We start from the raw sequence: 25,598 nt of genomic DNA on the forward strand, positions 1-25,598 counted from the left end.
TCTTCCTATGCTTTTGAGAGGGACAGTGGAGTTATTCCTGGCGTCGTGGTGTGGCGATCCATCAGGTATGGCTGTAGGTTAAGGACTGTATTGACTGAGGGAACTCTGACGGGACAGCTGTACGTCACGGACATCCTGCTTCCTCATGTGCTCCCTCTCAGGTGATAGGAGCGCGGTGACATTTTTCAACACGACAATGCTCGTCCACACATGGCGTGTCTCAGTGAACTGTCTGCCTGATGTCAAGCTACTCCCGTGGCCAGCGAGAACCCCGGATCTGTCCTCGATACAAAACGTGTGCCACCACCTCGGATAACAACTCCGTCCCGGTGGCAGTATCCAGGGTATGAAGGAACAGTAAAAACAGTTGTGGGCAAACTTGCCTAAGGAAAGGACACAGCGAGTGTATGACACCCCTCCCAACCGAATCAGTGTATGCATCCAGGCCACATGGGATGCAACGAGATGCTGATAAGTGTGCTCATTTTCCCAAGTCCTTTGTTCATTTCATTCGATTCTTTTAATCAGTCAAATAATTTCACAGACACGCTCAATCCATGAAGTTTCATTTCGTTTGCAGCTGCCCTTCCGAGGGCTTCAGTTTTTTGTCAGGCAGTGTATGTTTCCCGGGTTTAGCAAAAACCACATATTGGATAATATGTGTAAACACAGAAGAGTATCTATCACTTAAGTCGCGTCATCTTGTGTGAACAACACACGAAAATACTCCTCTGACAGTTAAAATCTCGTTCTACGCATCACAGATTCCTACGCCTCGCATTATGTCACTGTCTGAAATAAAAGTCTGATCAGATAATTTATTGCTGTAAACAGGGTATGAAATTATACTGGAAATTGTAATAACGGTGAAATATGTAGGAGCTGTCGTTCTGAGTGGCCTAAAGCGGCATGACCGCATAAAACTAGATGTGGGAGAACCAACTGGTAGACTGTAATTTTTTGAAAGAAAATGTAATTCATCAAACACAGGGCAGACTGGCAACACACTCCCCACTCTGGTACTACAGGATGAACAGACAGAAGCTATACAGAAGATCCAATAAAGTGCGACGTGTTTCGACACGTGTAGGAATGGAATAGCGACTTTGGACACAAATTCACCTTTGACTTTAAGATTGCCTACATGCAGAGATATGGGCAAACACAATACATTATCAGGTCTCTGCCCTCTCCTAAGCCATGCCCCATCACTTTCCCCTTTCCTGTCCCGCCCACCTTCCCCTCTCCCCTCACTGTGCGACGTGGAGTAGTAGTTAACGCACTGAATTCACATTCGGGATGACGATCCCTCCGGATTTAGGTTTTTCACGATTTCCCTAAAGCGCCCAAGGCAAATGCTGATTTCTTTGAAAGGACAAGGCCGACTTCCTTCTCCATCCTTGAAACATTCCGGGTTTGTACTCCGTCTCTAATGGCCTCCATGGGATCGATGGCGAATTGACGTCAAACCCCAATCTTCGTTCTTTTTTTCCCCTTCCCTCCTCTTCCTTCCCGCTTCTCCTTCCCCTCTTAAGCCCCCACCCCCATTTTCTTGGAAACAGTTGAGTCAGAGACCTACTAACCCAACACTCACGTTTAGTCCACTTACAGCTCAGTATCATACCATCACATTTTCGACCCTCCCAAGCCCTGCCCACCCACCTCAAAAAAAAAAAAAAAAAAAAAAAAAAAAAAAAAAAAAAAAAAAAAAGATTAGGCCAATCAGAAAGATTCTGAGTCAACACACACACCACACATTTAGATATTCCAGTCACATGCCTGTATTTTACTATTATAAAAAAGAAATAGCCAGTAAGAGAGGTAAGGATTCGCAGGGACGTGACATCATTCACGTCCAGTGGTGATGGCAGCTGCTTAAAGTCTGCACGTGATTGTGTATCTGCTTATGCTTTGCTACACATTATGAGCATTCAAATAAGGTTTGCTTTAAATACACGCTGTAACGGTTGTGACCGTTAGTTATCTTTGAGACTGGACGTGGTAAGTTGATGTTAGTCAATATGTCTTTAAGGCGACAAAGACGTAGCTGTCAATACCTCACTGAGTTTAAACTAGGTCATGTAATAAGGCTACGAGAAGCTGGATGTTGCTTCTGTGATATTGCAAAGAGACATGGCAGGAATGTAGCCATTGTACATGATTGCTGGTAACGGTGGTCAAGGGAATGGACAGTCGGAAGAAGACCGGGCTCCAAACGGCCACATGTCATTACCGACAGGGAAGACCTTCGTGTTCGAAGTATGGCTTTTGTGCATCGTACTACGTCTGCAACAGCAAAACAGCAATTTGAGCAGCAGTTGGCACGGCAGTGACACAACGAACTGTTACAAATCGGTTATTTTGACAACTTTTCTCGTGGAGAACAGAGGTCTGGCTAAAAGTACTTTAAAAGTGGACTCAAACAGTTTCGACTTCAAAGGCATTACATGGATGTTAACCAATTTCGATCAATTTTTGACCATCCTCAAGACGCTCATACCACGATGGTCGGCGGTTCAAATGGCTCTGAGACTATGGGACTTAACTTCTGAGGTCATCAGTCCCCTAGAACTTTGAACTACTTAAACCTAACTAACCTAAGGACATCACACACACCCATGCCCCAGGCAGGATTCGAACCTGCGACCGTAGCGATGGTCGGCGGTGGCGGGAACGGAACGGGTGTTGTAACTCCAGATGACATTCGTGGAGTTACAACACCCGCTCCATACACAGCCACCTCTACCGTTATGGTATGAGGCCATTAGGATGGGCAAAAACTGATCGAAACCCGTTACAATCTAAACAAATATTTTTGCGGTCGAGACTATTTGTTCCCTTTTTCGATGTTACAGACAGGTTACTTTAAGGACACCTGCGCGGAAGACGCCCTGAACTGTGCATTAACTGATCCGAAACCATCGTGGCTTGCGACTTCAGTGGTGAGAAGTGAGAGCTAATTGGAGGGCAGGTGGAGGTTTATAATGGCTCTAAACACTATGGGACTCAACATCTGAGGTCCTCAGTCCCCTACACTTAGAACTACTTAAACCTAACTAACCTAAGGACATCACACTCATCCATGCCCGAGGCAGGACTCGAACCTGCGGCCGTAGCAGCAGCGTGGTTCGAGACAGAAGCGCCTAGAACCGCTCGATCAAAGCGGCCGGCGCAGGTGGAGGTCTCCCGTGTTTTCTGATGAAACTTAGTTCTGCCTAGGTGCCAGTGATGGCCATTGGTGGTTAGAACAAAGTCAGTTGAAGCCTGCAACCAATTTGCTTCCGTGATAGACACACTGGACCTACACCTAGAGCTATTGTGGTCCGGAGTGCGATTTCTTATGACAGCAGGAGCATTCTCGTGGTTATTCCAAGCACCCTATCTGCAAAGCCGTACGTCAGTCTGGTGATTAGATCTGTCGTGCTGCCATTCTTGAATATAATTCCGGGGGGTGTTTTCCAACAGGATAACTCTCGCCCACATACCGCTGTTCTAACCCAACATGCTCTATGCAGTTTCACATGTTGGCTTGGCCTACTCGATTAACAGATCTGTCTCCAATCGAGCACATATGGAACATCAAGAGATGACAACTCCAGCGTCATCCAGCATCAACCGTCCCTGTATTGACTGACGAAGTGCAATAGGCATGGAACTCCATCCCACAAACTGACATGCAACACAATGCATGCACGTCTGCATGCTCGCATTCAACATTCTGGCGGTTACACCGGTTATTAATGTACAGCGTTTCACATTTGCAGTGGCATATCTTGCGTTTACTTTAACCTGTGATGTTGCAGTTCCCAAAATTTCATTAGCTACATTAATTATTTTTTGGTGCTGCGACTTCTTGTCCGTCAGCGTATATAGTGTTTCAGAGATTCTCAATAAACTAATAAACTCCAATAGCAGACGTGTACAAGAGAAGCGTAGAGTAAAACGGAGGAAAAAAAAGCTGGACGGTGAATTGGTTCTTCACTACTACGCCTAGGAAATTAACAAAGTTATGGATTACATCCGATACGGAGACTTACCGATAGTTCTTCCTCTGCACCATTCGCGAATGGAACAGGAAGCGGTCAAATGAAATGATTGTGATGCCAGAACAACACTTCATTGCATATCAAAAGATGACTCATCAAGTATAACTGAATCTGTAGCTACTGTAGATGTGCATCAGTCGTTGACAACTGAGTTACTTGTCATTTACCTTGGAGAAGGTGTAAACACATTATCTGTACCTATTATCCTTCCTTTGTCGGTTTCTCTCCGTGCTTCATCCGGCCGAAAAGAGTCCTCTGCTCAAACGGAACCGTTTTCGTGGCCGGTTCCCCAAAAAACCAGTAGGGTGGCTGTGTAGGCCGTAAAGCCGCAATGACATAACTGCTCGACGAATGAAGGAATGCGCGCTGCGTGCAGGGACAATTTATATCTGCTCTCCTGCTTTCGCACGCTGTCATTATCGCTAATTTTTAAATACAGAGACGACATTCTGGTGGCAGTAGGACGGGGATAATGACGAGGGACCGCCGTAATCGCAAACCCGCCGGCTACCGCGCGTCATTAATAATGATAATGTTCCCGCCTGACCCAGAATTACTGGATGGAGCAATTAATGTGCGCTTCAGGGCCGCGGGTCTGCGCAACGCCTACAGCCTGTCGTACAAGCGCGGTCATTAGTCTACAGACTGACCCACTCCTTTTACATCATATTCAAACAACTGATAGTTGTTCCACAACCGATTATATGTAGATAGGGTACCAGTGGTAGGAAATGCATATTTATTGTGTTATGGACACACACAGCGTAAACCGAAATACGACAGTGTAGATCGTAGTAATTGTTCAAAGCGACGACCGCCGATCTCAGTGGATGTACTGCAGCGGCCCAGGCGGATTCCCAGTGTCTGTTGTACTCTGGAACAGGCAGCGGTGATAAACAACGTACACACCTGACTATGAAACGTATATACTGTACACAACTTATCTCATAGCGCGTATGCCATGTGACGACCGCTTACATCGCACTGGCGCAGTAGCCTGTGCCGCACGCCCACCGCTGTCCTGGTGTCCATTGCACCAGACAGCCTGTGATGTGCACGAGGCGAAGTGTGTTACTGCGTACAGTCCATGACGCGTAGTCATAGATCGAACGTTACTCGTCGCGAGAGTTGGCAGACATACCGTGCGGCAGGACGTAGTGCCCGTAAAGCAGAACGAAAGCACGGAGAACGCTCTCCCAACAGGCGTCATCTTAATTAGACGAAGATTACCTTCATTGATACCATTTTACGAGAGACGGGGTCGTTCTCGCCACGGAGAGCCGGCGAAGGTTCCCGCCAAAGACATGTCCGAACACCAGACTTTGAGGAGATGGTGCTGGATTGTGTGGCCGACCGTACAGCAATAAGTATCCGTCAGCTTGGCTCTGGACCCCACATTGCGAAGACTGTGTGGTGTGGAGAGTACTGTTGGAACAGGTATTACACCCCATTATATAGAATGTGTGCAAGCACTGAGACCAACGGATTTTGAACCTCGTGTTCACTTCTGTCAATGGATTATTCATGGTAGTGCTGTAGCGCCAAAATTCGTACAGTTTGTATTGTTTACGAATGAGGCCTCATTCACCCACGATGGTGCTTTCAACAGCCACAACAGCTGTGTCTGGAGTGAGGACAATCAAAAAATGGTTCAAATGGCTCTGAGCACTATGGGACTTAACATCTGTGGTCATCAGTCCCCTAGAACTTAGAACTACTTAAACCTAACTAACCTAAGGACATCACACACATCCATGCCCAAGGCAGGATTCGAACCTGCGACCGTAGCGGTCACGCGGTTCCAGACTGAAGCGCCAGAACCGCACGGCCACACCGGCCGGCTGAGGACAATCCCCACGCTACCCACATCGTTGACCATCAGAAACGTTTCTCTGTTAACATGTGGGAGTGCACTGCCCAAGATCACCTTATATGCTGCCATTCCGTGTGACTTGTCCACGTTTCTTGGTATTCCTGCGAGGTGCGCTGCTGCAGTTCATGAAGACAGCGCCCCTTGTTGTCCGCGAAAGGATGTGGTTCAAACACAATGGTGCACCAGCTCACTTCGATGTTAACGTCCGCATCCAGCTGAACAACACGTACCCTCGTCTTTGCAATGGAAGGAAAGTTCCTGTAGCATGGCCAGTACGATCGCCAGATCTCACACCTCTGGACTTTGTCCTCTGGGATTACGTCAAGAGCCGGCCGCTGTGGCCGAGCGGTTCTAGGCGCTTCAGTCTGGAACCGCGAGACCGTTGCGGTCGCAGGCTCGAATCCTGCGTCGGGCATGGATGTGTGTGATGTCCTTAGGTTAGTTAGGTTTAAGTAGTTCTAAGTTCTAGGGGACTGATGACCTCAGAAGTTAAGTCCCATAGTGCTCAGAACCATTTGTTGTTTAGCTGTTCAATTTTGCGAATTTGACGAATTTTGCTCGTATTTGGTTTGTGGATATCAATATGCCCCGTTTCAGCAAGCGAGTGTTTAAGAAAAGGCACAATGAGTGAAAGAAGAAATCTTTTGTTGTTTCGAAGGGAGATGCTGCTCAGATTGCTTCACCGACTACTCCAAATGAATGTGATCGAACTTCTTCCAGCAAGAAACTTTCTGACAGCAAAGAAAAATTTGAAACCTATGAAAGTGACAGTAATGATATGAATGAAATAATTACCATTTCCTTGCTCTCCAATATTTTGAAACATAACGTATTATGCCAAATTTGCAAAGAAAGAGGACTGGAATTGAAAATAACTTCACACATTGGTTTGGCATGTAAAATGTTATTGAAGTGTAACAAAAGTGCTGCAGCAGTTTGATTTTCTAATTCTAACAGTATTCCTCGTAGTGGCAATAGTGAAAAGAAGGTGTATGATATAAATGTTAGGCTAGTATATAGCTTGCGTTGCATTGCCAAGGGCAGTGCTGCAGGGACAGTGTTATGTGGAATTATGAACTTGCCAAAACCACCAACCAAGTTTGGATTTTATAATGAATTGGTAGAATCTTCTGCTGAATATATTGCTAAACCAGCAATGAAGAAAGCAGTTGAAGAAGCTGCAACAGATAATGTGAATTGTAGAGATTTAACTGTTGCTTTAGATGGATCATGGCAACGTAGAGGTCAAAAATCTCTAAATGGAGTTGTGATAGCTATCAGTGGAGACAGTTGCAAAGTAACTGATGTTGCTACTCTCTCAAAACGTTGTATATGCAAGGGCAACACCAAGGACGAACATAGTGAAAGTTGTGAAGCAAATTTTCACGGCACGAGGGAGCGATGGAAGTAGAGGGAGTGAAAGAAATTTTTTCCAGATCACATGAGTGGTATAATGTACGATACATTCACTATCTAGGAGATGATGATTCTCTCAAAAAATGGCTCTGAGCACTATGGGACTTAACATCTGAGGTCATCAGTCCCCTAGAACTACTTAAACCTAACTAACCTAAGGACATCACACACCTCCATGCCTGAGACAGGATTCGAAACTACGACCGTAGCACTCGCGCGGTTCCAGACTGTATCTCCTAGAACCGCTCGACCACCCCGACCGGCATGGTGATTCTAAGGGATATAAAGCTGTAGAGGAACTCAAACCTTATGGCAATGAAATTCACATTAAAAAACAGGAGTGCATTGGACATGTGCAGAAGCGCATGGGGGCTCGCTTGCACAAACTAAAGCAGACATTAGAATCCCAGAAGTTTAGTGATTGTAGGACCCTTGGAGGAAGAGGGAGATTGACAGATGAAGCAATTGATAGCTTGCAGAGGTATTACGAGTGTGCAATTAGGCAAAATACAAGAAGCTTTGAGCATATGAGGAGAGCAATATGGGCATTAACAAATGAGCACCCACAACATGCACTGTGCCCCACAGCTGTTGACCCATGGTGTAAGTACCAATCAGGAAAGGAATAGGCCCATAAAAACAGTTTGTCAAATGCTGTAATTGATGTAAATAAGCCCATATTCAGAGATTTATCACAGCCAAGTTTATTGGAAAAGTGTTTACATGGGAAAACACAAAATCCAAATGAAACAGTAACTAATTTAATTTGGATTAGGATTCCCAAAAGAGTGTTTGTACAGATAAAAAGAATCCATTTGGAGTTTATGATGCAGTGGCTACATACAATGAAGGAAACATTATCAAATGTGATGTGCTGAAACGTTTAAGTTTCTAACCAGGACACAACACCATTTCCACAATGTGCCTAATTGACGAAGAAAGACTAAGAGGTGCAGGAAGAAGAGACAAAAGCCTACAACATACAGCAAAAGGGAAGAAAAAACCAGTGAAAAGGAAACTAACACTGGAAAAAGAAGAGGATGCTGATAATCCATCATATGGGGCAGGAATGTATTAAAAAACTTTGGAAGCCATTTCCCGTAACTTTAAAATTTTCATCTTTGAGGAACATTTTCTCAAAAACTGCTAACAGTATATCAATGAAATTTTTACACAATATTGTGTACTTCTCTTCCTTCAATTTTATAACAAATTGTAAACAAATATTGTATAATTCAAGAGTTATAGAAGAAAAAGTGCAAAATTTTAGAGAAAAAACAAGCATCTGTTTTAAAACATGATAAAACAAAAACCAATAAATATTTCTTAACATGGCATTATAACTTTGTAGAGAAACATTCACTGAACATGTAGTCCAAATTTAAGAGCAATATGTTTAATGGTTTTAGAAAAAATGTTCCTTCTATTTGCTAAAATTAACATGGGGGAGATGGATCGTTCCGGCTCCCTTTAAGTAGTTCTAAGTTCTAGCGGACTGATGACCTCAGATGTTAAGTCCCATAGTGCTCAGAGCCATTTGAACCATTTGTTACGTCAAGAAGTCGGTGTCTGAAACCCCCAAAAAACGGACAAAGGCTTCTTGCTGGGGTCCAAGCTGCCTGTCTCCTAGTACAACAGACACCAGGGATCTCTGAGAGAATGCGGTAGAACTGTTTGCGCCTTTGCCATGCATGCACTGAGATTAGTACAGTTACTAGGAGCTACGTTGATGTTATGCATTATATGTCCACAACGCAATAAATATGCATTTCTGACCATTGGTTCCCTATCTCGGTATAATCCTTATGGACCCAGTCATAACTGTTTTAATTTGACCCAAAAGCTTCAAACAGTCTGTATACCAAAGTCTTTTCGCTTCACATTTTTGTTTATTCTTCTCTAACTGTCTAAGTGAGGTGAGGGGAGTCGGATGACACTGGAATACCATTCTGGTGGACAGAGGTTCAAATATCCACCCGACCATTCACATCAGGTTTTTTCCCTTGTATCACTAAATCGATAACGCCGACATAGATCCTTTGTAAAGAACACGACCGATTTCCTTTCAGAATCCTTGTCGAGCCCGAGCTTAAGCCCCGTAATTAATGATATAGTCGAGTCGGCGTTGATTCATACAGGCTATTCACCTTCCTTGTTCTACAACAGATTTTATTACACTGAGATGAAAAAAGTCGCTGGATAGTCCCTAGTATTGTATCGGACCTCCATTTAATCGGCGTAGTGCAGCAACTCGACATCTATGGACTCAACATGTTGTCAGAAGTAACCTGCAAAAATGTCGAGACATGCTGCCTCTACAGCCACCCATAATTCGTAAGTGTTGCCGCTGGAGAATTTTATGCACGAACTGACCTCCAGATTATGCCCCATAAAGGTTCGATGACATTCATCTCGGGCAATCTGGATGGCTAAATAATTCGCTCGAACTGTCCAGAATGTTCTTCAAAAGAATAGTGAACAATTGTGGCCCGATAACATGACATCATTGTTTGGGAAAATGGCGTCAATGAATGGCTGTAAACGGTCTGCAAGTAGTCGAACATCCAGAGGATCCAGTCCATTCCATATAAACACAGCCACGATCATCTTAGGAAATGAGGCACTTAAAGTAGTAAAGGAGTTTTGCTATTTGGGGAGCAAAATAACTGATGATGGTCGAAGTAGAGAGGATATAAAATGTAGGCTGGCAATGGCAAGGAAAGCGTTTCTGAAGAAGAGAAATTTGTTAACTTCTAGTATAGATTTAAGTGTCAGGAAGTCATTTCTGAAAGTATTCGTATGGAGTGTAGCCATGTATGGAAGTGAAACATGGACGATAAATAGTTTGGACAAGAAGAGAATAGAAGCTTTCGAAATGTGGTGCTACAGAAAAATGTTGAAGATTAGATGGGTAGATCACATAACTAATGAGGAAGTATTGAATAGGATTGGGGAGAAGAGAAGTTTGTGGCACAACCTGACCAGAAGAAGGGATCGGTTGGTAGGACATGTTCTGAGGCATCAAGGGATCACCAATTTAGTATTGGAGGGCAGCGTGGAGGGTAAAAATCGTAGAGGGAGACCAAGAGATGAATACACTAAGCAGATTCAGAAGGATGTAGGTTGCAGTAGGTACTGGGAGATGAAGAAGCTCGCACAGGATAGAGTAGCATGGAGAGCTGCATCAAACCAGTCTCAGGACTGAAGACCACAACAACAACAACACGATCATCTTGCACAATGCGTTGTTGACAACATGGATCCATGGCCTCGTCGGGTCTGCGCCACACTCCAGCCCTACCATTAGCCCTTACCAGCTGAAATCTGCACTCATCTGACCAGGCTACGGTTTTCCAGTCGTCTATGGCATAACCGATATGGTCACGAGTCCAGGAGAGGCTCTGCAGGCGATATCGTGCTGTTAGCAAAGGCACTCGCGTTCCTCGTTCGCTGCCATAGTGCACTAATGCCAAATTTTGCCGCACTGTCCTATCGGATGCATACGCCGTTCGTCCCACATTGATTTCCGCAGTTATTTCATGCTGTGCTTCTGGTCTGTTAGCACTCACAACTCTACAATAACGCCGCTGCTCTCGGTAGTTACGTGAAGACGATCGGTCACTGTGTTGCCCGTGGTGAGAGGTGGAAAATGGCTGAAATTTGGTGTTCTCGGCACACTCTTGACACAGTGGAGCTAGGAATATTGAATTCCCTACCGATTTCCGAAATGGAATGTCCCACGCGTCTAGCTCCAACTACCATTCCGCGTTCAAAGTCTGTTAATTCCCGTTGTGTGGGCGTAATCACGTTGGAAACCTTTTCACCTGAATCACCTGAGTACAAAAGGCAACCCCGCCAATGCCCAGTCGTTTTATATCTAGTGTAAGCCATACTACCGCTATATATCGCTGTTCCGTGACTTTTGTCACCTAAGTGTATTTCCCATAATTATTATAGTTCGATTAGAAATATGCTGCATCCAAGCTGCTTACTTAATTCGCGATAGTAATAATATGGAATCCAACAAAAGATTGTATGTTAAATGTTTTTTATTTCAGTCTTTGATCACAATATGAATTCTTTAGACAATGACCGGTTTCAGTCCGGAATGACCATCCTCAGATCTATAATATACAAATATATACATCTAGTGAGCAGTGTGTCTTTCAACATAATACAGTAATACGTATCACAATATACTATCATACAACCAAGGAGATGTACAGAAAATACGGTAAAACGTACCTTTTTTACACCATGTCCTAAAGTGATAAGGCCATAATGGCATCGTCAAAACATATAAATATAATCAGCATAGCATCGTCATATAGATCTAAAATAGGGTGTAGAATAGGCCGCATCGTCCACACAGTCGTTATGCGACCTATTCTACACCCTATTCTACACCTTATTTTTTTATCTATATGACGATGCTATGCTGATTATATTTATAATTTTTGACGATGCCATTATGGCCTTATCACTTTAGAACATGGTGTAAAAAAGGTACGTTTTACCGTATTTTCTGTACATCTCCCTGGTTGTATGATTGTATTTTGTGATACGTATTGCTGTATTATATTGAAAGACACACTGCTCACTAGGTGTATATATTTGTATATTACAGATCTGAGGATGGTCATTCCGGACTGAAACCGGTCATTGTCTAAAAAATTCGTATTGTGTTCAAAGACTGAAATAAAAAACATTTGACAGTATTGGTTCACTGTTTGTATACGCGACCATTTCGCAGTTGGTGATTGTATGTTAGTTTACTGCACTTAGTTACAAAGCATACAGCAAACTGTATGGCATCATAAACGCTGGTGGTAAAGTCTGCTTCCTAAGTACTACATACAATGTCGAGGCAAAACGTTATTCGCACTGCCAATAGCAAGACTGAATGCTACTTGGTGGCGTTGCAGGCACGTAACTTAAGTAAAATACACAAGGTGCCCAAGGGGAAATGATCAATAAATGGCTCGGAGCACTATGGGACTTAACATCTAAGGTCATCAGTCCCCTAGAACTTAGAACTACTTAAACCTAACCAACCTAAGGACAGCACGCACATCCATGCCCGAGGCAGGAATCGAACCTGCGACCGTAGTGGTGGCGTGGTTCCAGACTGAAGCGCCTAGAACCGCTCGGCCACATCAGACGGCGGGGAATGATCAATATTCAGGGATATAACACGAAAGATCATTCGGAGCAAAAGAAGTGTAGCATAGGTTAACAGCTATGAGCACTTCTTAATCTTCGATACTGCAAAACGAATCTCTTCTACTGCAGACTCTTTACTTTCCATAATTTGAGAGATGGTAGTATGGACCAAAACAAGAAAAAAAGCCTTGAAAACACCGGAACTAAAGTGCATATCTACGAGGGTTGTTCGTCTTCACTGTTGCGAAATATATCTCTTCTAGAACTGCTCATATTCTTAAGTTACGCATTCTAGTGCCCAAGTTAACTGAACAATTTTTTCTTATTTTGGCCCTTGCTACATCCTCCCAAAATACGGACAGCAGAGAGCTTGCAATAGAAGAGAATTGTTTCACAGTATCGAAGATGAAGAAGTGCTCACAGTTCTTAAGGTATGCATTTTACGGCTTTTGTTTGCAAGAGACATCTTTCCTGTCATGTCCCTAAACATTGACCATTTCGTCCTGGGACATCCTGTATAATTGGAGAAGAGACGAATGGGGAATTACTGTAATGACGATTTGGGCCACAAATGGGAACATCCACTGACATAAGCGACTCTCAGAAAAGGCAGATTGTTGTGGCTCGGAACCTGGGATGCAATACCTCGGAAACGGCGACGCTGGTTGGATGTTCTCATGCCGCACTCTTGAGCATCTATGAAAACTAGTTGAAGCACGGTGAAACCACCGGTAGGTGAGGAGGTGTTGGACGTCTTCACCTCAGGACAGGGGTTTACCCGCACTAAAAAGAATGATAGTAGGCGATCGGTGACTAATCTCACGACAGATTATAGTACTGGTGCAGGCGCAAATGTTTCAGAGCACATCGTTCAGTGCCTGTTGTTGAACATGAGGCTCCACAGCAGACAACCGCTCTGCGTTCCCATGTTGAGCCAATGACATCTCCATTTCGGATTTCAGTGGGAATGCGGAGGTCGAGATTGGATCATAGATCAGTGGAAACGTGCAGTCTGGTCGGTTGCACCAGGTTGATGGTCAGGACCAGATATGTCGTCGTCCAGGCGAACAGCTGCTCGAAACGTGCACTGCGCCAAGGACGCATCCGGTGGAGTCAGTGCTATGTTATTGTGGGTATTCATCTAGGCTTCCAGGGGACATTTGGGACTAATGAGCTGTGGACTACATGAACATTATTGTTGGACAACCTGCATCCTTTTATGTTTGATGCCTTCCCTGGCGGCGATAGTATTCTCCTACAGAATAGCAGCCCGTGTCACCAGACCAGAATCAAGCTTCCATTGGTTTGATGATCATGATAACGAACTCAGGTTGATGTCTTGGCCACCAAATTGACCTGATCTGCTTCTGGTGCAACAGATTTGGAACACTGTCGGTTGCCAGCTCCGCACCCATAAAGCACCACGTCGTAACTACTTGGAATTATGTGACCTCTGCATTGATATGTGGTGACTCTTACGTGCAGAAACCCACCAAAGACCTGTTAGTTCCATGCCACGCAGAATTGCTGTTTCACTGCGTTCCAATAGTGGACCAAGATGCTATTAAGCAGGTAGTGATAATGTTTTTCTGATCTTTGCTAATCATCATCAGCATCATAGTAGTGTTGAAGGATTAGGCCTTTTGCCCTGTTCCTCCTCAGAATTGTTCACTCCATCCCTTTAAGGGACGTCCAACGTTTCTCTTACGGGTTGGGATTCACTGTATTGCCGCTTTAGTTACTCTGTCAGGAGGATAAATATGGAGTTGGATCAGTTGCGTAGGGCGGTCACTCTGTCCGACATTGGATTGGTTTCTGTCGAGGGTTTTGATAGGGGGGATTTCACAAGGCATGGATTTCACAAGGCATGGCCTATACCTCAATAGGAAAGGGAAGGGTAAACAGGCAGGGTTTTTAGCGAAATCCATAAGACAGGACACTAGTACTCATGGATGTACCTCTTTTTTAGACTAATATCAGTGTCCAATGAGAAATTCAGGCAGGCAGGTGCTAAAGAGATCCAAACCTCACAATATTGTCAGACCAGGAAAGTGAATAATAATGTTACCATATTTAACCAAAATATTGGTGGATTAAAGAAAAAAGTAGATTCTCACAAAAGTAGAGTAAAATAATAATGTTACCATTTTTCACCAAAATATTCCAGGATTGAAGACTGAAGTAGATGAGCTCCTGATTTGTTTAGATGACACTGAATCCGATAATGTAATAGGTATACTATGCCTGTCGGAGCATCACATTGTGTCTGGTATGGAAAAGGTAAATATTAGTGGTTATAAACTAGCTGCACATATAAGTAGAGAGAATAAGGTGAGAGGAGGAGTTGCCATATATGTCAAAAGTTATCACTGTGTAAAAAGCTTAGATACAAAAAAGTTTTGTCTTGAGGAACATATAGAAGCATGTGCCTGTCAACTTAAACTGAAGGAGGGCCCTTTTATAATTGTAACAATATATAGGTTCCCTTCAGGAAACTTTCAATTATTCCTGGAAAACTTGGATGCCATGTTGTGCTTTCTGTCAGATAGGGGAAAGCAAATTATTATTTGTAGGGACTTCAATATTGATTTACTGAAAGAGGCTAATAGGAAGAATGATCTGAAAGTCTTCCTTGGTTCTTTCACTTTGACATCTGTCACTAATTTTCCTACTCGGGTAGTAAAGGACAACAGCACATTGGTAGATAACACTTTTATAAACCAAGATAAGTTTAAAAACACAAATTTTTGTCCTGTTGAGAATGGCCTTTCTGATTATGGTGCTTAGCTAGTTACATTATATGACATAGCTCCATTCAGTAATTCAAAACTACCCTCCAAAGTCGTGCGCTCAATTAATGACTCAACAATTAGAAATTTCAGAGAAAATCTTCTTCAGTTACACTGGGATGATGTGCACAAGGAAACTGATGCTAATTTAAAATATAACTTATTTCATGATACACTTGTAAGAGAATTTGAAAACTGTTTCCCCAAGAAAGTAGTTAAATCTAATTATAAGAAACCACGCAAAAAACCTTGGCTTACTAAAGGAATAAAAATATCTTGTAACCACAAAAGGGAACTGTATCTAACAACAAGAAAGCGTAATGACCCAGAAACAGTCAAATATTATAAAAACTACTGTGCTACATTAAGAAATGTTATTAAAAAGTACAGAAGCATGTGCATCATGTCCAAGATTAATACCTCTGATAACAAAATCAAAACAGTTTGGAATATCATTACAAGGGAGACAGGGCAACCAAGAGTACAGAATGATGACATTACCATCAAAGCCAATGGAAACTTGACAAACAACAAGCTGGAAGTCGACAACATTTTGAATAATCATTTTTTAAATGTTGTAGAGAAAATAGGATCTAAATGTTCATTAGAAGAAGCAAGGCAGTTAATGGTAGAGGCCTTACCCACACAATTTGATACAATTGAAATTAAACCCACGTCTCCTTGTGAAATTAGGAAGATAATAAACTCTGTCAAGAATAAAAGCTCACATGGAATTGTTGGCATTTCCAGCAGGATAATAAAAGCTTGTTCTCGAGAGATAAGTGGGATTCTTAGCCACATATGTAATAGCTCTCTGAAGCAGGGTATTTTCCCAGATAGACTGAAGTATGCCATTGTTAAACCACTGCATAAAAAAAGGGATACGTCTGATGTCAATAACTACTGCCCAATCTCTCTTCTGACTGCCTTATCCAAAATTCGTGAAAAAGTAATGTATTGTAGAATAGCTTCACACATTTGTAAAAATAAAGTTTTAACAAAAAGTCAGTTTGGTTTCCAGAAAGGTTTTCAACGGAAAATGCTATATATTCTTTCACTAATGAAATATTAAATGCTCTGAGTAACCGGAAGTCACCTGTTGGGATTTTTTGTGATCTCTCAAAGGCTTTTGATTGTGTAAATCATGGAATACTTCTAGATAAGCTCAAGTACTGTCGTATGAATGGGACAGCGCTCAAATGGTTTAAATCATACCTAACTGGAAGAGTGCAGAAAGTTGAAATAAGCAGTTCACATACTATGCAAAAAACTGGTGATTTCTCAAACTGGGGAACAATCAAGAATGGGGTGTCACAAAGTTCGGTCTTGAGTCATCTGCTGTTCTTAATATATATTAATGACTTGCCATTCTATATTCACGAAGATGCAAAGCTGGTACTTTTTGCCGATGATACAAGTATAGCTATCACACCCAACAGACAAGAATAAACTGGTGATATTATAAACGATATTTTTTAGAAAATCGTTAAGTGGTTCTCTGCAAACGGGCACTCATTAAACTTTGACAAAACACAGTACATACAGTTCAACACAGTAAATGGAATGACACCATTAATAAATATAGGCTTCGATCAGAAATCGGTAGCTAAGGTAAAATATTCAAAATTTCTAGGTGTATGCGCTGATGAGGGGTTGAACTGGAAAAAACACACTGAATATCTGCTGAAACATTTGAGTTCAGCTACTTATACTATTAGGGTCATTGCCAATTTTGGCGATATACATCTCAGTAAATTAGCTTACCACGCCTATTTTCATTCTCTGCTTTCGTATGGCATCATATTCTGGGGTAACTCATCATTGACTAAAAGAGTGTTCACTGCACAAAAGAGTGTAATCAGAATAATTGCTGGAGCTCATCCAAGATCATCCTCCAGACACTTATTTAAAGAGCTAGAGATCTTCGCTTATGAAATCTGTTATCAACAATCTGAACGAATTCAAAAGTAATAGCAGTGTACATGGCTACAACACTAGGAGAAAAGATGATCTTTACTACTCAAGGTTAAATCTATCTTTGGCTCAGAAGGGGGTAAATTATGCTGCCACAAAAGTCTTTGGACAGTTACCTAATAGCATCAAAAGTCTGACAGATAGCCATATAGCATTTAAAAGGAAATTAAAAGAATCTCTTAATGGCAAGTTCTTCTACTCATTAGATGAATTTTTGGATATAGTAAGTGGGTAATTCCCACAAACCCCACAAAAAATAAAAAAAATAAAAAATATTAAGTGTCATGTAATATTTTGTGTAATGTAACCAGACACGTTCCACACCATTACGAAGTGTCGTATTCATGATTTATGGAACAAGTACTAATCTAATCTAACTCTATCATTATACATACGCTTGACATGGACTTTCAAGTTGTCGATATTTTTCAGTTATATTCGTAATAGGTTCAACATTTTTGTTCTTGTATAATATCGGCTTTTTATGATCTAACAATGAATATTGAAATGTTCCCGCTACCTTGGGAAGCAATCCAATTACTATCGATTTCATTAGCGAGATGTTCACACGTTGAAGATTGCATCGAATAGTAATATCCGCACTTACAGCGTTAAGTACATGCTTCATTGTCTCCACCACCGGATAAACATCCGGAAAAAAAACAAAAAAACTTGTATTTATAGAGACAGTTCTCTGTTGCTGGTTAAGGAATACTTAACCAAAATTCTTTAGGATGTATGTAGTTCCGCTATGAAAGAGAATCCTTGGTCTTATTGCAGCTGGTCTTCCTATATGTGTATGTTGCAATAATAATCTGCATAAGTTTTGAGTCATCGTCGTTTATTCACGAAAAATACAAAACATTTCCACTGTCCAATCGTTCCATCAACACCAGCCATGTGCATTCAACTGCCGTTAGCACTTCCCTCCAAAACTCATCTCCTCCAAAGAACAAACAATTGACAAAACATTAACATCTTTGGAAATGGAAGATTAATGATTTAACCACTAAAATTAATATCAATAACTATCACACTAGGAAATGCATAATTAATATTTGATTAACAATTGGCATAAAACCGAAAGTAGGCACTAATATCTGACATAGTAAAAATGTGTAATTAAGATCTGCACATAATTTACATAAAAACGAAAGTAGACACTAAGATCTGCACATAGTAATGGGAAGGACAGAAATGGGAAGGTGGTTCCATTTCAGTATTCCGCTACAAAGCAAAGGAATTTAATTTCTTATGAAGTCCATTTGTCGTAATTGATCAGATGTTAGGGTCCAACATTTGCTACCATACAGATTTATAACGTTCCATAAACACTGCACGAATTTCAAATCAAAAGTCTCCACCAGGAACAACCATCTGAGAAAACTGGCCGGATCACAGTAGGGCAGCCAAGCTGAAACCATCCGAACTTCTGCAATGGCATTCGCTACTCCTCTGCAGAGTATACTTCTCTTGTTTGGTATAAGTCAACACATGCCAAACATGAGGATATTGCCCTAAACGACACATGCAGAATTATAAAAGGCTGCTTGAAGTCAACTCTAGTCGAATGGTTCTACCACCTGGCAGAAATTGCACCACCTCCTTTTCAAAGAGAAATGCCAGCTAACAGAGAAAGAACGAAAATGGTGTGAAAAAACGCATCCCATGGGTGGGCATCAACCCTACCCACAACGACTAATGTCAAGGAAAAGTTTCCTCAGAACATCGGAGAAACTAACAACCACTGACGAAGAAGCCAGGCAGCAACTAGGGAGGGCTGAGACATCCAATCTTCCTGGTTGGAAAGATTTTCAGAATCCTTATCCCCTAGTTACGATGAGAATTAGCCAATCTGGAAGTCCTTGAATAGGCAGAGGTCAGAAGTGGGCAGATCACAGGTTAACCTGGCAAAATGGGGATGACTGAAGAAAACGAAACAAACGTGGCTATGTGAAAGAACAAACTTTTCAACATATGCTTCAGTGTCGACAGTGTCCACCCACCTGAGCAGAAGATGACCTTCTCCAGGCAGCGGAAAATCCATAGGAAGTGGCCAAATTTTGGTCATAGGTTATATCAACTGTATTGATCTGTCAATAATTGATAATCTGTGTTTTATGCATGTTTCCGATACGTGAATAATAATAAGCAGCAAAGATAATGCTCATACTTTGTAGAGTTTAATTAATGTTTCGTAATGTTGATGCATGAATTTGTTCTGAAAGTGGTGCTGTATTCAAGATAATAAAAGCGGGTTAAAAGCTGTGAGCTATCTGGGGAAGTTATCCTTGCATTACTGAGCAACTGTTTCACCAGGTATCCAGTCTAGTTTACCAAATTTTCAACCAGATTAACATTAATTATAATCTTTTAATAGTCATCTTACGACAACGAGTGATACATATACAGGGTGAGTCACCTAACGTTACCGCTGGATATATTTCGTAAACCACATCAAATACTGACGAACCGATTCCACAGACCGAACGTGAGGAGAGGGGCTAGTGTAATTGTTTAATACAAACCATACAAAAATGCACGGAACTATGTTTTTTAACACAAACCTACGTTTTTGCAAATGGAACCCCGTTAGTTTTGTTAGCACGTCTGAACGTATAAACAAATACGTAATCAGTGCCGTTTGTTGCATTGTAAAATGTTAATTACATCCGGAGATGTTGTAACCTAAAGTTGACGCTTGAAGCCTCCGACGTTCAGTTGCGTGTTGTAACAAACATGGGCCACGGTCGGCGAGCAGCATCTGCAGGGACATGTTTACGATGACGACGGTGTTTACGAGTGTGGCTGTAGTGCACTGTTGTGGTTTGGTCTAGCTGTCGCAGTGTCCGCATTTAGCGCTTGCTGTTATTGTTATTCCGCATTCGTCTCCGCACGCAGACCAACTGTAGTACACCGTGTTACCAGACGTCTGCGATAGTGTAGTGTTGTAGGAACTGTGACCATGGTGTATTCGAACTCTGAAAAGACGGAGATGATACTCATCTATGGCGAGTATCGACGAAATGCAGCTGAAGCCTGCAGGGTGTATGCAGAACGGTACCCGGACAGAGAGTATCTAACGTGCCGCACATTGCAAAACATCTACCGCCAATTGTATGCAACAGGTATGGTCGTAGCACGCAAACGGGTCCGTAACAGGCCCGTCACAGGAGAAGCGGGTGCAGTTGGTGTGTTATCTGCTGTTGCCATGAACCCACACATGAGTACACGGGACATTGCGAGAGCCGGTGGACTGAGTCAAAGTAGTGCCATGCGCATATTTCATCGTCACCGCTTTCACCCGTTTCATGTGTCGCTACATCAGCAATTACATGGTGATGACTTTAATCATCGAGTGCAATTCTGTCAATGGGCATTAACAGAGAATGCGTTGCAGTTCTACCTGTTTACCGATGAAGCGGGTTTCACAAACCACGGGGCAGTGAATCTACGGAACATGCATTACTGGTCCTCGCTGGCTCAGACAGGTAGAGCGACAGCGACCGTGGACTGTAAATGTATGGTGCGGAATCATTGGCGACCAACACATTGGTCCTCACTTCATTTCAGGGGCCCAAACAGCTGCAACATACATCACGTTTCTACAGAATGATCTGCCAACATTGCTCGAAAATGTCCCACTGGAAACGCGTCGACGTATGTGGTATCAGCATGATGGTGCATCTGCACATTCCGCAATTAACACTAGGCTGACCCTTGACAGGATGTTCGACGGGCGTTTCATAGGACGTGGAGGACGCATAAATTGGCCAGCCCGTTCTCCTGATCTTACACCTCTGGACTTCTTTCTGTGGGGTACGTTAAAGGAGAATGTGACCCGTGATGTGCCTACAACCCCAGAGGATATGAAGCAACGTATTGTGGCAGCCTGCGGCGACATTACATCAGATGTACTGCGGCGTGTACGACATTCATTACGCCAGAGATTGTAATTGTGTGCAGCAAATGATGGCCACCACAGTGAACATCTATTGGCCTGACATGTCCGGACACACTCTATTCCACTCCGTAATTGAAAACGGAAACCACGTGTGTACGTGTACCTCACCCCTCATGGTAATGTACATGTGCGTCAGTGAGAAAGACCAATAAATAGGTGTTAGCATGTGGACGTAATGTGCTGTTCCAGTCTCTTCTGTACCTAAGGTCCATCACCGTTCCCTTTAGATCCCTACGTAATTCGGTGCTCTCCGATACACACGATCGAACAGCGGAGGAGTGGTACTCAAGCGTCAACTTTAGGTTACAATATCTCCGGACGTAATTAACATTTTACAATGCAACAAACGGCACTGATGACGTATTTGTTTATATGTTCAGATGTGCTAACAAAACTAACGGGGTTCCATTTAAAAAAAAAACGTAGGTTTGTGTTAAAAAACATACTTCCGTGCATTTTTTTGTGGTTTGTATTAAACAATTACACTAGCCCCTGTCCTCACGTTCGGTCTGTGGAATCGGTTCGTCAGTATTTGATGTGGTTTACGAAATATATCCAGCGGTAATGTTAGGTGATTCACCCTGTATAAATAGAATTTAAATAAAAAGAAATAAATCAGTTTATATTTAGACATTTATTTTAATATTGATCATTGTACCGTTAAAATTTCAGCATATTAAACTTGATTCATAACTAAACTGGTGCCTTATTTAGGATTGTGGAAATGTGGGTTTGTAATCTTACAGAACACATCAAATATGGAGCCAAGATTGGGAGACTACATACAACACTGCATTCGTAAAATAACACACGAAGAACGTTGAAACATATGCAAGAGGAAATTAACCACAACCAACCGATTCAATTTTCACCCAAAGAAGCTACGTTCGTAGCGCTGTCCTGTGCGTCATGAAATCACCACACACTGGTATACTAAATTCATACTAACTCTCTGTTAAATCTTCCCAAAAAGAATAGCTGAGGGCTACTTTGATGTTTACACCACGTGCTTCACGTGGTCAACTTGGTTTACACAAAGAGTGTAAATCCACAATAATTTTGATCATTAAAATAAATTACATCGAAACGCAATTTACAAAAGAAAAACACCGAACTGGTTACTATCGTCTTACTATTAACCTGATGGGTCAAACAATTGTATAAGCACGTGGTACTGGTCTCACAAAGTACACCCCACGTGGGTTGAACATAAAGAAAAGTTGCTATATTGAAAAATATTGTCAAGACGAGACGTTATAATCTCACGTACATTCGCATTTAAGATTGATGATCTTAGTTAGAGTTAATGATCAACACGTGGTTCCACTTTACTCACAAAGTAGTGACAAAGCAACTACTGGAAGATATTCTGAACTTCACACTCGAAATACACTGTGTTGCAATTTAAGATAACATTAGATATTTTAGAGTTAAACCTGAAATAAAGGTGATTAAATTTTCAGTTAGGCTGAACTTAAGAAATCCATTGTCCTACGGACTTAGCAGAGATGCGCTTAGCCGGAGATCTTACCACTTCAGACGCTCTCCGTGGGCAGACTGGCCGGGGCCCCTACCAAAGGTGCTTCACAGATACAAAACGGAAGTGACCAGAGAGGCAGCTTCCTATACCCGCATGACAAGGGACGGACAGGACCATACTAAGGATAGAAACCTCTTTGCTTTTAGAAAGCGTAGCTACCTGTTCCGACGTTGGTCCTACTGTTCTCTAGCAGACAGGTTTGTCTGCTACCATCAAGCATGCAACTAGAAATACATTTGATCAGTCATCCTCTCACACAGAAGGGAAGGGGGATGACAGTATCTTATCATATAGAGTATACAAAAGAAAGCGGATGTAGGTTCCGTATGAGACTGTGTGACATGAATTACATGTAAACTGTATTTTAAAGTGTAGTAGTGTGACAGATCGTTCTTGTTTATGTGTAAAAGTAACACGTTCCACTGCTCAGTCTCCTCCCAGATGGAGTCAGAAACACCACAGTAAATTCAGAAGTGGAATGTTTGCCGTAAATGACAACAGATTTAAGAAATTAACATGAAAGGAATCCAACAGAAACCTTTCAGTTTCATTTCGTATGTTATGTTTTAATGTGCGTTGTATAATTCCACAGAAATGTCTGAATATGGACAATTTTAGCTTTGCATCACATGACTTAGGAAATTTGAAATTGCAGTCTAAATGTTTAAACTCTCTTACTTGTTTACTTATTTATCCATCTGTAACCATCTTGCTGTTATGGGTTCCAATCCTTGAAATGACATCACTTTTTTATATTTGTGGATATTCCGTATTTATCGACATTTTGACTCAATTTGTGTACTGAAAGTTGAACCTTGTCTTCAGATTCACCTACTATAATCTGATTATCAGCAAATAGCATCGTCATAATATTAAAATTATCAGTTCTTAATGTGTCGTTTAATAAAATAAACCATTTAGAAATGATATGGACAATATAAAGATTTAAAAGGGCGGGGGCTAGTGGGCAGCCTTGACTGAGTCCTTGATTGATATCAGCAGATTCTGTCCCATTCCTCAAGTACTGAGCCTTGTTTTATTATTTTTGCATAATGAGAAAATTGCCGTAATGACATGTACAGATGTGTTGGACTCCCAATTGCGTAAGTGAAGCAAATAGTATTTTTCGCTTCAGCTTGTCAAAAACCTTTTCATAAGTGATATAAACATAGCAAGCTGGAAATCTAAATGCCCTTCTTATCTCGGTTACTTGTACCAAAGTGAAAAGACAGTCAGATCATGACCTACTTTTTCGAAACCCATGTTGTACCTTTATCATACGTACTTCCACTATTGGTTGTAATGCCTTCTTTATAATTTTAGCATACAGTCTGTTGCAGGAATTTAGTAGACTTATTCATCGGTAATTTGGGCATTGTGTTTTATCGCCTTTCTTGTAAATGGGCACTCATTCCATTGCTACTTGTGCACTCATCCATGAAACTTTCAAAAAGTTAAGAATCTGTGCTTTAGTTGATAAGCTACAGATATAATGAGCTCCATGTTTATATTATTGCAACCAGGCCAGTTTTTGTTTTTTGTTTCTTTGCTCGCGTTTTGTAGCTCTTCTGTTGTTATCAGATCTATAGAATCGTTAGTATTGGTGTTTATTTTCGGTTCTTCTTCATTATCAGCCAGCAGAGATTTGAAAAACTTTGTTATTGGTGTTAAAACATTTCAGACAGGTTCGAGTTCCAACACCGCAAACACGCAGAAACTAACACACAACTTACACCATCCACAATTTATATTGCACTGTACACGTTGAAAACAGACACGTACAATTATTATTTCTGTAAAAGAGGACTAGAACACTACCTAAAGGCAACACAACAACGCAGCACCTAACACATCGGAAACTTCACGTATAAATGCCATAATACACAAAGAAGTGCACTTTAAAATGGAAATATTTCACGAAATGCATCGTGCAAGATATAAAGACATTTCGTTGCTGGTGACAGCAAAAGCTTTTTAATAACAAACTTCAAAACTGTTGTGAACAATAATATAAAACCTTGTAGTAAAATAAGTTTGTTTGCATGCTTGTTTTCGGTAGCAGCTGTTAAAATCAACTATTGTTGGTTTCTCCGTCTTAAACTGACTGCAATTAATCAAAGGGAATTTTACACCAGACACGTTTCGTCTTTATTTACAAAGTATCTTCTGTGTTTATTTTGAAAACGTGGATACATATGTTTGTATATTTTTCGTTGTTTTAGATTAAAAAAAAGTATTTTGTTTATAAAGTTGGCGTGCAATTTATTTACGGTGTTTCTGCCTCTTGTTCACGTATTCTACAAACCTCATCCCTCTTTGTTAATGGGGGTTGACGTAGAAAGAAACTTCGTTACACATATACAATTGACAGTTTTCGCTTTTTACCATTTTCTGTTTCCAAAAGTGAAGTGAAATGTAAACAAAGCCAATACTGCGCAAGAGAAAGTGCAGAAAGACAAGAACTGTTCAGTGTATACATGTAACGAAATTCCTTTCGACTCATCCTCCGCTAACAGTGAAGGTAGAAGCAGTGGTTTGCAGATTAGATTAGATTAGATTTACTTTCATTCCAATTGATCCGTAGTGAGGAGGTCCTCCAGGATGTGGAACATGTCAGAAGAACAACTATACATGACAAATATTTACAACTAAAACAAATAAGCTAAGGTCCCAAGTGGAATGATCGTCATTTTTAATGAACACTATACGAAAGAGTCATTTTACAAATACTAATGCACTGAATTTAAAATAAAAAAGGTTTTTATTTATTTATAAGGCAATAAACATGTAATACAACTACTATAATACTTATTTACAATGAACACATTACTGC

This window comes from Schistocerca serialis, chromosome 5 (genome assembly GCF_023864345.2).
Source record: "Schistocerca serialis cubense isolate TAMUIC-IGC-003099 chromosome 5, iqSchSeri2.2, whole genome shotgun sequence".
NCBI classification, from domain to species: domain Eukaryota; kingdom Metazoa; phylum Arthropoda; class Insecta; order Orthoptera; family Acrididae; genus Schistocerca; species Schistocerca serialis.